This window comes from Penaeus monodon, unplaced genomic scaffold (assembly GCF_015228065.2).
Source record: "Penaeus monodon isolate SGIC_2016 unplaced genomic scaffold, NSTDA_Pmon_1 PmonScaffold_8241, whole genome shotgun sequence".
Taxonomy (NCBI): domain Eukaryota; kingdom Metazoa; phylum Arthropoda; class Malacostraca; order Decapoda; family Penaeidae; genus Penaeus; species Penaeus monodon.
In genome coordinates this window covers 2,019-14,879 of record NW_023663484.1, presented here as the reverse complement: position 1 = coordinate 14,879, position 12,861 = coordinate 2,019, and the positions used below count along the sequence as shown (strand labels likewise).

At 64.0% G+C, this 12,861-nt stretch overlaps 1 pseudogene; it reads right to left on the bottom strand.

Annotated features, from left to right (window-relative positions):
• Positions 1-9,380: 9,380 nt before the first annotated feature.
• On the bottom strand, positions 9,381-12,351 carry LOC119571834 (annotated as a pseudogene).
• Positions 12,352-12,861: the final 510 nt, after the last annotated feature.

The following is a 12,861-nucleotide window of genomic DNA, read 5'->3' as shown; positions in this document are numbered from 1 at the left end:
GGGGCCGGGGTGCGAGGCCCCCGGGGGAGGGAGGAGGAGGAAATGGGGACAGAGCTGGAGGGGGACCCGGAGGAGACAAGACTTCCGCCCTTGGTCAACTGGCCTCGCCGTCCGCGTCCGCCGTCCGTCCCCCCGTCCGTGTCCTCTTGGGTTGCACGCGATTCCCTCTTTCGGCGGCACCACTACTCGGTGGTGGTGCTGCGGGTTGCTGCTAGCACCGTTAATGACCTTCCGCGGGTTCACTACGGAAACTGTAAACTTTCTCTCAAGACCCAGCTGGACACCTTTCCGTCGACCCGAGGGCGTGGCCGCCGCCGAGGCGGCGGTAGCGGCTCCAAGGGCGCCAGTCCGGTCCCCTCACTAGACCATTCAATCGGTAGTGGGCGGACGGGCGGTGTGTACAAAGGGCAGGGCTAAATCGGCGAAATCTGGTGAATTGGCCTACTGGGAATTCCTCGTTCAATGGGGAAACATTTGCAACCCCCAAATCCCCTTTAAGGACAGCTTTCACGAGGTTACCGCTCCTCTCGGAGCAGGGACAGCTCGCTGAACTCTCCTTTTGTAGCGCGCGTGGCGGCCCAGAACATTTAAGGGCATCACAGACCTGTTATGGCTCAACTCTCGTGCGGTAGTATATTTTTTGCTGCCGTATCCCTCTAAAAAGAGGACTGCGAAGCGGACGCCAGTTTCCGGCGCGCGGGGGCGCCGCCGGCGGCGCTAACCAACCGACGCGGAGGCCCGCGCGACGGCGGGTTTAGGGGAACCCGAGCCCACCCCCGAGGGCGAAGGCTGGGCGAGAGACCCGTCGATATTTAGCAGGCTAGAGTCTCTTTTCGTTATCGGAATTAACCAGACAGATCACTCCACCAATAAGAACGGCCATGCACCACCACCCACCGAATCGAGAAAGAGCCTTCATTCTGTCATCCTTCCGGTGTCCTGGCTGGTGAGTTTCCCCGTGTTGAGTCAAATTGAGCCGCAGGCTCCACTCCTGTGTGCCCTCCGTCATTTCCCTTAAGTTTTGCTTGCACCCTACTTCCCCCGGAACTCAAAGCTTTGGTTCCGAAGCCCGCCGGGTCATGGAATAATGGCCGGATTTGTAGTCAGCATCGTTAAGTTAGGAAAGGGCGGTTTTGAATCGCCTTTCGAACCTCTAACTTTCGTTCTTGATCATGAAAACCCTTGGCAGATCTTTCGCAGTAGGTCGGTTCATGCGACGGTCTAAGAATTTCAAACCCCTAGCGTCGCGTACGAATGCCCCGTTGCTTCTATTAATCATTACCTGGGTTCCGAAAAAAAACCCACAAAATAGAACCGAGGTCCTGTTCCATCATTCCATGCAACGACCCTTCGGGCTGTAAGCAAAGACCAGCCTGCTCTGAGCACTCTAATTTTTCAAAGTAAACGTGCCCGGGCCCAAGGGGGAACACCCGGTTAAGGCATAAAAAACCCCGTGCGCGCCGGCGGGGGGCACAGCTCGGAACCCGGCAGTAGCCGCCGCTAAGCGGACCGCCGGTCCGGAGCAGAAGTTTAAACTACGAGCGTTTCAACCGCAACAACTTTAAATAACGCTAGTGGAGCTGGAATTACCCGCGGCGGCTGGCACCAGACCCTTTCCTCCCCTCGATCCTCGTACAAGGATTTAAAGGGTACTCATTCCAATTGGCGAGGCCCGTTCGGGGCTCGCAACAGTATTTTCGTCACTACCTCCCCGTGCCGGGAGTGGGTAATTTGCGCGCCTGCTGCCTTCCTTAGATGTGGTAGCCGTTTCTCAGGCTCCCTCTCCGGATCGAACCCTGATTCCCGTTACCCGTGATAGCCATTGTAGGCTTTTAACCCAAACAATCGAGAGTGATAAGGCAGACGCCTGCAGGACGCGGCGCGACCCAACCCGGGTTGCGGGAGGGGTCGTGGGGCTCGGCCAAAGTTATTTTGATTCACCCAAGGAGATCGCGGCCGGCGGTTGAAGGGCCGGCCGCGAGGGTTTGGGCTAATAAAAGCGCTCCTCCCCGCGGTCGGAGACTACAAAAGGCATGTATTAGCTCTAGAATTACCACAGTTATCCAAGTTTGTGCGGTTCGGCAGAGATCCAATGAGTTATATCTGATTTAATGAGCCGTCCGCGGTTTCGCCTTAAGTCGGCCTGTACTACACATGCATGGCTTAATCTTTGAGACAAGCATATGATACTGGCAGGATCAACCAGGTAGAATTGGACAAAACAACAAACGACCCGTGGGGGTCGCCATCGTTCGTGTGTGTTTTTGCTCGCAGGAGGAAGAGGAGGAGCGCCGGCACGCAGCTCGCAGCAGCGCGCGCGCGCGTGCTCGCTCGCTCCTTCTCCGCCTGAAATTCTCGGCTTTTCGCAGGATCGGTCCGCGCACTCTCGCCGGGATCGGGAAAGAGGGCGGACGATGCTGGATGGCTTCTTTCATCATCGGCTCTTCTCTCTAAGGGTGCGCCGCACGCAGGGGTGGGAGAGAACAAGCGTCGCCGGGCCAGAACAAGGGGCCGCGGCGGGCTCCCACCGGGCGCGAGCCCTTATCGTCTTCTCTTTTTTTCGCCATCGTTTTTCGGCCGCAGCGAGGGGGGAGCGAAGGGAGAAGGTGGCGAGGGAAGGCGGGGGCAGGCGCACACGGACGGCAGGCACCGCCCCAAAGGGGTTTGGCCCGCCGCCGCCAGCTGCCCGCCGCTCCTCCTCTGCCCTTTCCTCCCTCATCCCATCGCATGCTGAAAGGGCCGCCCCCCCTTTTCCCACAGGGGAACTCGCGCGCGCGCCCGCGGGGGGCGCGCTTGGCGTCCTTCCCCCCCGCCCCTTTTTCCCCGGGAACCGGAGCCGGCCGGCAGCCCCGCCCGCCCGGCCTCGCCCCCCGCGCAGCGCGCGCCCGCGGAAAGGGCCAAGGCAAGGGGAATGGGGGATGCCGGCTACCCACGCGCCCGGGTGGGATCGGATGGAAAAGGAACAACGCGCAGCAAGCGAGAACCCCCAAGGGGGGGGGGCCCCCGGCCCACCCTTTTACTCCGCGCAAGGCGGCAAGGGGTGTGTGATTGCCGGGGTTTTCTTCCTTTTTCGGCCGCAAGGGTGTCACAACCCGGGATCTAGCTCCGCGCTATCGGCACCCGTGGCCGAGGGGAGAAGAAACCGCGGGAGCTCTACCGTCGCGAGGGGAAGGCCGCGCGGGGGCGGCACTCGGAAACCATTCCGAAACGTCTAGAATGGGAGCGGTTTGCCTCTGTGAGGGCACGGCCACAACCGACCTTTAACGGGGGGGGCACGGGGAATGGATACCCCGGCGGCCCCCGGCCCGGCAACGTGGCGCGAGCCCGCGACCTTTGCTGTGCGGCTGCGGGAGGCAATGGCGAGGCGTGGCGTGCGACGGGTTTGCCCGCACACGCCTCCATGCCAGCCCCACCACAACGGCGAAAAGGGAGCGGGAGGGGGAAAAGCAAGAGAGGGAAGGGGTGGGGGGCCGGAGGGACGCAGCCACGCGTCCCTCCTTATACTCCCACACGGCCGTTTTACCCCAAAACCACCGCAAACAGGGCCCGCTCCTGCCCGCCCCTCAGGGAACACGCCCCTCGCGGCCCCCGACGCCACGGGGGCCCGCAACACCTACCTCAAGCCTTGCCTCCGAGGGGGATTGCCGGCCTCGGAGGGGCCGCCCGGCTGCGCCGCAAACTGCTGCCGGAGGGAACCCGCCCACCGCGCCCGGACACACACACACACAGGCCCGTCCGGCCACGGAAGGGCCCAAACGGACCAAACCGGGATCCGGTCCGCGCAACAGGCCGCTTGGGCCCCCGGGGCCGGGCCTCGCCCGTCGCCCCTCCGTCCGCCCCCGCGGGGGGCGACCGGCCCCTTCGTTGCCCCTTTTAGTTGTCGCCGCGGCCGTTCCGCCACCACGGACCGCAAACAGGCCCCGCTCTCGCCCGCCCCCCAAGGCGCACGCCGTTCGGGGGGAACGAGACAAGACCAGCCGGCGGGGGAAAGAGCAGGGCCCGGCAATCGGACCCACTCGCCGGGCGGGGACGCCCTCGCTCGCCGGGCCCCGGGCTAGGAAAAGAGCTGGAGGGTGGGGAGGCTGGCTGGTGCGGCTGGCTGGTGGTGGTGGCTGGATGGCCCTGGCTGGTGGTGGCTGGTGGCTGGTCCCTCCCCCTCTCCCACATACCTAAACCTACTCCAATCCACACCCCCACCCCTCTTCCTTTTTTAAAAAAATTTTTTATTTTTTTTATTTTTATAAAAATTTTTTATTTTTAATTTTTAATTTTATTTTATTTTTTAATTTTTTATTTTTATTATTATTATTATTTTATTATTATTTTTTATTATTATTATTAAAATATTATTATTTTAAAAATAAAAAATAAAAATTAAAAATAATAATAAAATAATAATAATAATAAATAATAATAATAAAATAATTAATAATAATAAAATAATAATAATAAAAATAATTGATGATGATGAGATGAAAATATGTGATGATGAGATGATGATGATGATGATTGAGATGTGATGATGATGATGATGATGATGATGATATAAAAAGGCGGCAGGCAGGAGAATGTGTAAAAAGCGCGAATAGCGCACACGCCATCGCGTGGGGGGCCCCGCTCCTGTCCAGAAAAACCTACGGTTTCCGGGGCCCTTTGTGGACGACGCCGCCGACGACGACGACGACGCCGACGACGACGACGACGACGACGACGACGACGACGACGAGGAAGGGGGGTATTTTACTTGGGGGAAAGGGGGCGCGGGGGGGGAAATGACCCGGCGACCGGCGCTCCCCAGAAGCCGGACAGGCCCCGCCGCCCGGCACCCCGGGCCAAAAAGCCAAGAAGCGGAGGGAAAAGGCCCGCCGCCGGGGGTTGCCTTGCGGGAAGCCGGATTCGGCTCCGGCGGGGGCCGGGGTGGGGGGAGCGGGATTCGGTGTCGGGGGTGGGGGGGGGGTGGGGGGGGGGGGGGGGGAAAGGACGGGGAGAAACGGGGTGGGGGGGGGGGTGGGGGGGGGGGGGGGGCGAGCCATTCTTCCCGCAAACCCGTCCCCCCGGTGGGCCAGGAGGAGCAGGGGGGACCTGTTTGGGGTTGCTGCCGAAGGGCCGCGCCGACAACCTTATGGGGCAAGGCTGGCCCCGGCCCCCGTCTGCTGCGGGCGGGGGCTCCCGGGGCGGGCCGACGGGAGCGAGAGTCCGGGGCGAGGCGGCGGCCCCACCACCATTGGCTGTCCGGGGGGGGGGAACGGAGCCGGGGGGCCCCCCGGCGCGGGCGTCGTCGGCGGGGGCGGGCCGCGGGTCCCCCCGTGCGTGCGGACGAGAGTCCGGGGGGGCGGGAACGGGGGGCGGCCCCGGCGGGGCGTCGTCGGCGGCGGGGGCCCGGGTCCCCGTCTGCGGACGTGCGGGTCGGGGTGGGGGGGGGAACGGAGCCGGGGGCGGCCCCGGCCCGGGCTGTCGGCGGCGGCGGGCCGCGGGTCCCCCGTGCGTGCGGACGAGAGGTCGCGGGGGGGCGGGAACGGACCCGGGCCCCCCCCGGGCGGGGGCGTCGTCGGCGGCGGCGGGCCGGGGTCCCGTGCGTGGGACAGGGGTCGCGGTGGGGGGGGGAAACGGAGCCGGGGGGCCCCCGGCGAGTGGGGGGCGAACGGCCGTGGGCGACAACGTAAGGGAGATGGGGGTCGGGTCGTGCGAGCGACCAGCCAGCCAGCCAGCCGCCAGCCAGCCGACCCAGAAGAGCCGCCAGCCAGCCAGCCAGCCAGCCAGCCAGCCACCCACCCAGCCAGCCAGCCAGCCAGCCACCCACCCAGCCAGCCAGCCCAGCCAGCTCGATCTTCCCCCTAGACCGGGCCCGGCGAGCGACGGGCGCCCCCCCCGAGCGAGTGGGGCCGATTGCCGGGCCTGCTCGTCCCCCGCCGGCTGGTCTTGTCTCTTTCCCCCGAAGGGGCGTGCCCCCTTGGCGGGGGGCAGAGGGGGGCCTGTTTGCGGTCGTGGTGGCGGAACGGCCGCGGCGACAATAAAAGGGGGAACGAAGGGGCCGGCGCGGTCGGGGGGTGAGGACGGACGGGCGGACGGGCGGGCCCGGCCCCGGTGGCAGAGGGGCCCGTTGCGCGGCCGGATCCCGGGTGGGCCCGCGGGCCTTCCGTGGCCGGAGGGCCTTGTGTGTGTGTGTCCGGGCGCGGTGGGGGGGTTCCCTCCGGCAGGCAGCCGCGGCGCGCGGGCGGTCTCCGAGGGGGGGCAACCCCCCCTGGGAGGCAAGGCTTGAGGCTGGGTTTTGCGGGCCCCCGGGCGTGGGGGGCCGCGAGGGGGGGGTTTTCCCCTGAGGGGCGGCAGGACGGGCCCTGTTTGCGGTGGTGTTGGGTGAACGGCCGTGTGGGAGGTATAAGGGGGGGCGCGTGGGCGTCCCCCCGGGCCCCCCCACACCCCTTCCCTCTCTTGCTTTCCCCCCTCCCCCCCCCTTTCGCCGTTGGGTCGGGCTGGATGGAGGCGTTGCGGGCGACCCTTCGCCTCCCCTCCCCGCCTCCCCAGCGCAAGCAAAGGTCGCGGGCTCGCGCCACGTTCCCCGGCCCGGGGGGCCCCCGGGGGTATCCATTCCCCGTGCCCCCCGTTGGGTCGGTTGGCCGTGCCCTTCCCAGAGGCGCCGTCCTTTTGACGTTCGGAAGGGTTTTTCCGAGTGCCCCCCCCGCGGGGCCTTCCCCTCGGGGACGGTAGAGCTCCCGCGGTTCTTCCCCCCTGGGCCACGGGGGCCCATAGCGCGGAGCTAATCCGGGTTGTGACCCCCTTGCGGCGAGAAAGGAAGAAAACCCCCGGAAATCACACCCCCCTTTTCCCCGGGGCCTTTGCGGGGAAAGGCGGGGCCGGGGGCCCCCTTTTTTGGGGGTTCCGCTGCTGCGGTTTTCCCTTTTCCATCGCCCCCACCGGGCGCTGGGGTACCGGGCACCCCCCCTTTCCCCCTTGCCTTGGCCCTTTCGCGGGCCGCGCGCGCGGGCGGGGCCCGGGGGGGGGGCTCCGGCCCGGGCCCGTGTTCCCGGAAGGGGGGGGGGGGGAAAAAGGGAGCGCCAAGCGCCCCCCCCCTGGGAGCGCGCGCGCGATTTCCCCCTTGGGGAAAGGGGGGGCCCGGGCCCCTTTTCAGCAGCGGGGGGGGTGGAGGGGGGAAAGGACAAGGAGGAGCGGGGGGAGTGGCCGGCGGGCACCTTGGTGGGGTGCCGCCCCGTGTGCGCCTGCCCCGCCTTCCCCTCCCCCACCTCCCCCCCCTTTTCGCTCCCACCTCGGCGGCGGAAAGACGATGGCAAAAAAAAAGGAGAGAGAGACGATAAAGGGGCTCCCCCCGGGTGGGAGGCTGCCGGGCCGTTGTTCGGCCCCGGGCGACGCTTTTTCCCTTTTCCCCCCCTGCGGCGGCGCCCCCTAAGAGGAAGAGCCGATGATAAAAAAGCCATCCAGATCGGTCCCCCTTCCCATCCCGGCGAGAGTGGGGACCGATCCTGCAAAAAGCCGAGAAGGAAAGGGCGGGAAGAGAGCAGCGGCAGGCGCGCGCGCGCTGCGTGCTGCGTGCCGGCGCTCCTTTTTTTCCCCTTCGAGACACACACACACAAACGATGGCGCCCCGACGGGTTTTTGTGGTTGTCCAATTCTACCTTTTTATCTGCCAGTAGTATTTGGGCTCAAAGATTAAGCCGATGTGTAAGTAAGGCCGATTAAGGCGAAACCGCGGAGGTCTTTAAATCAGAATAACTCTTTGGACCCCTGCCAAAACCCACTATTTGGATAACGGGAAATTTCTAGAGCTAATAACCTTTGTAGTCTCCGCCCGCGAGGGAGGAGCGCTTTTATTAGCCCAAAAACCCCTCGGGGGCCCGGGCCCTTCAACCGCCGGGCCCGCGTTTTCCCTTTGGTGAATCAAAATAATTTTGGCCGAGCGCCGCCCCCCCCCCGAAACCCGGGGTTGGGTCGGCGCCGCGTCCTGAGGCTTGCCTTATCACTTCGATTGTAGGTTAAACCCTACAAGGGCTATCGGGGGGGGGTAAGGGGAATCAGGGTTCGTTCCGGAGGGGGAGCCGGGAAAACGGCTCCCACACAAGGGAAGCAGCGGGCCCGGAAAAATTACCACCCCCGGCACGGGAGGTAGTGACAAAAAAATCTTTTTGCGAGCCCCGAAGGGGCCCCTCGAAATTTGGAATGAGAATTTTAAACCCTTGTCGGGATGAGGGGGGGCAAGTCTGGTGCCGCCCCCGCGGAATTCAGCTCCATAGCGTATATTAAATTTGTTGGGGTTTGAAAGCTCGTATTTTTGACTTTGCTCCGGCCCGGCGGTCCGCCTACGGGGCTACTTCCCCGGGTTCCCGAGCTGTTCCCCCCCCGGCGGCAGGGGGTTTTTTTATGCCCTTAACCGGGGTGTCCCCTGGGGCCGCACTTTTATTTTGAAAAAATTAGAGTGCCAGAGCAGGGGGTCTTGCTTAAGCCCAATGTCGTGCAGGAAATGATGGAACGGGGCCCCGGGTTTTTATTTTTTCGGTTTTCGGAACCGAGGAATGTTAATTGAAGAACGGGGCATTGTACTCGACGCTAGAGGTAAAATTTTTAGACCGTCGCTGAGACCTACTGCGAAAGATCTCCCAAGGATGTTTTCTTTGATCAAGAACAAAAAGTTAGATTTTCGAAGGCGATAGAACCCCCCTAGTTCAAACCCTTTAAACGAGCGGGATAGGATCCCCCGATTATTCCCATGCCCCGGCGGGTAGCTTCGGGAAAACCAAAGTTTTTGATTTCCCGGGGGGGAAAGTAGGTGCAAAGCTGAAATTAAGGAATTGAGGGAAAGGGGCCCACCGGGAGGGGCTGGGGTATTTGACTAAACACGGGGAAACCACCGGCCGGGACAGGGGGGGAAGGGATTGACAGAAGAAGGCCTTTCTCGATTCGGGGGTGGTGGTGCAGGGCCCGTTTTAGTTGGTGGAGTGATTGTCTGGGTTTATTCCGATAACGAACGAGACTCTAGCCTGCAAAAATAGTCGACGGGTCTCTCGCCCCGCCTTCGCCCTCGGGCGTGGGCTGGGGTTCCCCAAAAGGGGGCCTGGGCCGGGCTCCGCCGGGTTTGGTTACGCCCCCGGGCGGCGCGCCCCGCGGCCCCGGAAAGGGCGCCCCGTTCGCAGTCTTCTTCTTAGGGGGAAAAGCGGCAGCAAAAAATATACTAGCCGCACGAGATTTTGAGCCTAACAGGTCTGTGATGCCCTTAATGTTCGGGGCCGCACGCCCCTACAATGGAGAGTTCAGCGAGCTGCCCGCTCCGGAGGGCGGGAACCCTCGTGAAAGGTCCTTAAAGGGGATTGGGGCTTGCAAAGTTCCCCAGAACGGGAATTCCCAGTAGGCGCAAATTTACCAATTTCGCCGATTTAGTCCCTGCCCTTTGTACCACCCCCGTCGTACACCGATTTAATGTCTAGTGAGGGCACCGGACTGGGCCCTGGAGCCGCTACCCCCGCCTCGGCGGCGGGCCCGCGCCCCGGGGCGACGGGAAAAGGGTCCAAGTGGGTCATTAGAGAAGTAAAAGTCGTAACGGTTTTCCCTAGGTGAAACCCCGCGGAAGGATCATAAGAGGCTACACAGGAGCAGCACCCCCACCGATATGGGCCCCGAAAGAGGCAAAATCGCGGGCAACCCGAAAGATCGGACGGGCGGGCGGACGGACGGCGAGGGCGTGACCAAGGGCGGAGACGGTCTGTCCCTGCCGCGGTCCCCCCTCCCCGTCCCGCCCCATTTTCCTCCTCCCCGTCCGCGGGGGGCTCTCGGCACGGGTCCCCGGCCCTTTTTTCTCCACCTCCCTCCCCCCTCTGGGCCCGGGCCCGGCCCGGGGGGAGGCGGGGGGGAGAGGAGGGGGGCCGAACCCAAAGTCTTGTCGCCCCCCCTGGGTCACGGGCCCACGGGTCGGGACGGCGCCGGGCGCGAAGGGGCGCTCGGCGCCCTGGGTACGGTTTTCTCAGAGCGCAGGTTACCTCCCTCCGAGGCCCTTTTTTGTGGAGGCGATCGAGTAGTGTGTGTGGAACTCGAGGAAAAAAACCCAGCAAAGGGGTCTTAACGGGGGGTCATTGGTCGTGGGTCGAGGGAAAACCGCGGCAAGAAGGAGTTTTGGTGGTATCGCAATTCTCCCGTGATTCCATCGACGTTCGAACGCACATTGCGGCGGCCCTGTCCTTCTTCGAAGGACGGCTGCCACTTCCTCGAGTGTCGTGACGTTTCCTCCCCGGGGGACAGTCGGACGGCTGCGGACCCGGGGGCGGGGGGGCTCCGGCCCCCTGCCCCCTTTTCCCCCCGTCTCCCGGGAAGGCCGCTACGAGAATCTCTTTTGAGTGAGGGAAAAAAGCGCCGTGTAGGGGGCCCCCTTCGCGGCGGCGGCTCCTCCTCCTCCCCCCTATCGAGGGGAGGAGAAGGAGCAGGGGCTTCCCGGGGGCGGGGACTCCCCAAAATGCACACGGGGGTGTTTTGGGGTCCGGCGGTTCTCCCAAGCCGCCGGCCCCACTAAACCCGTGCCCGGAGGGCGGCGGCGGCGGCGGCGGCGACTTGCTTGCTCGCTCGCTCGCCGCACGCCATTCCGCCTGGGAGTTCGCCCCGGGCCAGAGAGGGGGGGGTTTTCGTTGGAGGGGAAATCGCTCCCGGGTCCGGACGTTCCCTTAAGACGCTTGGAGGGCTCGCTCCTTCCTCGCCGTCGGGTGGACGGGCGGACGGGGGGGCGGACGACCTGTCCTCCCCTCCTCCTCGCGGCCGACTCGGCCCCATTTTTGGTCGGGGGCCTGCTGCCCCTGGCCCCAAAAAGCGAATGTTTCCGAAAAGAGCCGGGAGGCGCTCTCCCCAAAGCCGTGGGAAAACCAGCCGCCCCGGTGCACCCCCCCCCCCCCCCCCGAAAAGGGGAGGAAGGGGCCGGGGGCCCTGGCCGTGCTGGAAGGGGGAAGGGGGGCCCCTGAGATCGCGAGACCGGTAGATTGGGGCCCTCTCCGCGCCACGAAACCCCCCCGTGAGGTTTCGGGGCGGCAGGGGGGCGGGAAAGCCTTTAAACAAGGACTAAGAGACGAAAAGATCCCCAAAACACAAAAAAAAGCAAGACGACGGCGACGGCGGGGGGCGGCGGCGGCGATCGTTCGCCCCCCTCGCTTTTTCGCTTTTTGGGTTTTACGTACGTCGACCTCGAGTGGAGGGGAGACCCGCCTAAATTTACATATTTAAACGCGGAGGAAAAGAAACAACCGGGGTTTCCCGGTAAGTGGACCCAAAAAGGGAAGAGCCCGCGCAAAACCTCGCTCCCCTTCCGGGGGTCGGGGGTCTGCGCGGGGGAGGTCCTGCAGCGCTTCCCAGCGCCTAAATTGTTTAGAATGACTTCATACCCACGGAGGGGTCAGGCCCCGTTGGGGAAAGGGAATTCCCCTCCTCGTTCGCGGGGAGGGGGGGTTTGGGAGTGCGGGAAAGGGCCTCCAGAGTCGGGTGCCCGAAACCGCAACCTAAAACAGGGGGAAACTCCATCTAAGGCTAAATTGACCACGAGACCCATAGGAACAAGTCCGTGAGGGAAAGTTAAAAGAACCCTGTAGAGAGAGTTCAAGAGAACGTGAAAAACCCTTTTAAAAGGCAAACGGGGGGAGATTTGAAGATCGAACTGGGGGGTTCAGTTCGCCCTGCCGGGAGACGGAGCGGGGGTGGCGATTCCCCTTCCCGGGGCCTCGGCCGAAGGGGCCAAAGCGGGGAGGGCCCCCGGCCTGCCCCGGGCCGGGGGGCGATCTTCCCCCCCCAGTAGGGCGCCGCGCGGTTGGGGACACACGGGCTCTGAGGCCCGGGTCCTGGTAGGAACCGGCGGCGCGTTTCCTCCGCTCCTCGTTGGGCGGGGGGCGTTTTCCAGCGCGCCCTCCCGGGGTCCCCCCTGCCTCGTCTTTCCCCCCCACGGGCTCTCCTCCGGGGGCCCGCCGGGAAAGGGGGATGCGAGGCCGCGGTCGGCCTAATTCGCGGCCCCCCGCTTCCCTTTCCCTCTCCCCCGGGGGCCTTCGCGGCGTGCAAAAAGGGTACTCCTCCCACCCCTCTTGAAAAAACGGACCAAGGAGTCCAACATGTATGCGAGTCAATGGGGGCGCCCAAACCCACGGGCGCAATGAAAGTATGGGGGCCCATCCCTCGGGCAGCGGGCGGCCGGCGCACCCCGGACGGGGGACTGACTTTCTCCCCGGGACGGCGCGGGCCCCTCCCGCTCCCGCACGCCCCCACGCCCCTCACCGGGGGGCGGGGGGGGCGCAGGGGCCGGGGGTCGCCATGACGAACGGTCGCCCCCGCCTCGGCGGGCTCGGGCGGCCGGGGGGGGTTTTTGTCGGCGGGTACCCAGAGCATAGAGTTGGGACCCGAAAGATATGAATAGCTTGGGCCCGGATGAAGCCGGGGGAAAACCCCCGGGGGGAGGTCCCAAGCTTTCTGATGCAAATCGATCGCCCAAATGAGTATAGGGGCGAAGACCAATCGAACTACTAGTAGGGGGCCCTCCCAAGTTTTTCCCCCAGGATAGCTGGCGCTGCTTTGAACGAGTTCCATCCGGTAAAAACGAATACAGGGGTTGGGGCGAAATGTCCTCAGCCCTTCTCAAACTTTAAAGGGGGAGGGCCGGGCTTTCTTCGTGAAGCCCCGGGCGAGAAACGGAGTGCCTAGTGGGCCCCAATTTTTTGGAAGCAGAATGGCGCTGTGGGATGAACAAAAGTCGAGTTAAGGGGCCTAAAAAGGGGCTAATTTCCCATCCCATGGAGGGGGTTGCTTTCTTAGACACAGGGCGGGGGCCCTGAAGTTGGAATCCCCTAAGGGGTGTGTAACAACCCCACCTGCCGAAGCAAGTAACCCCGAAAATGCATG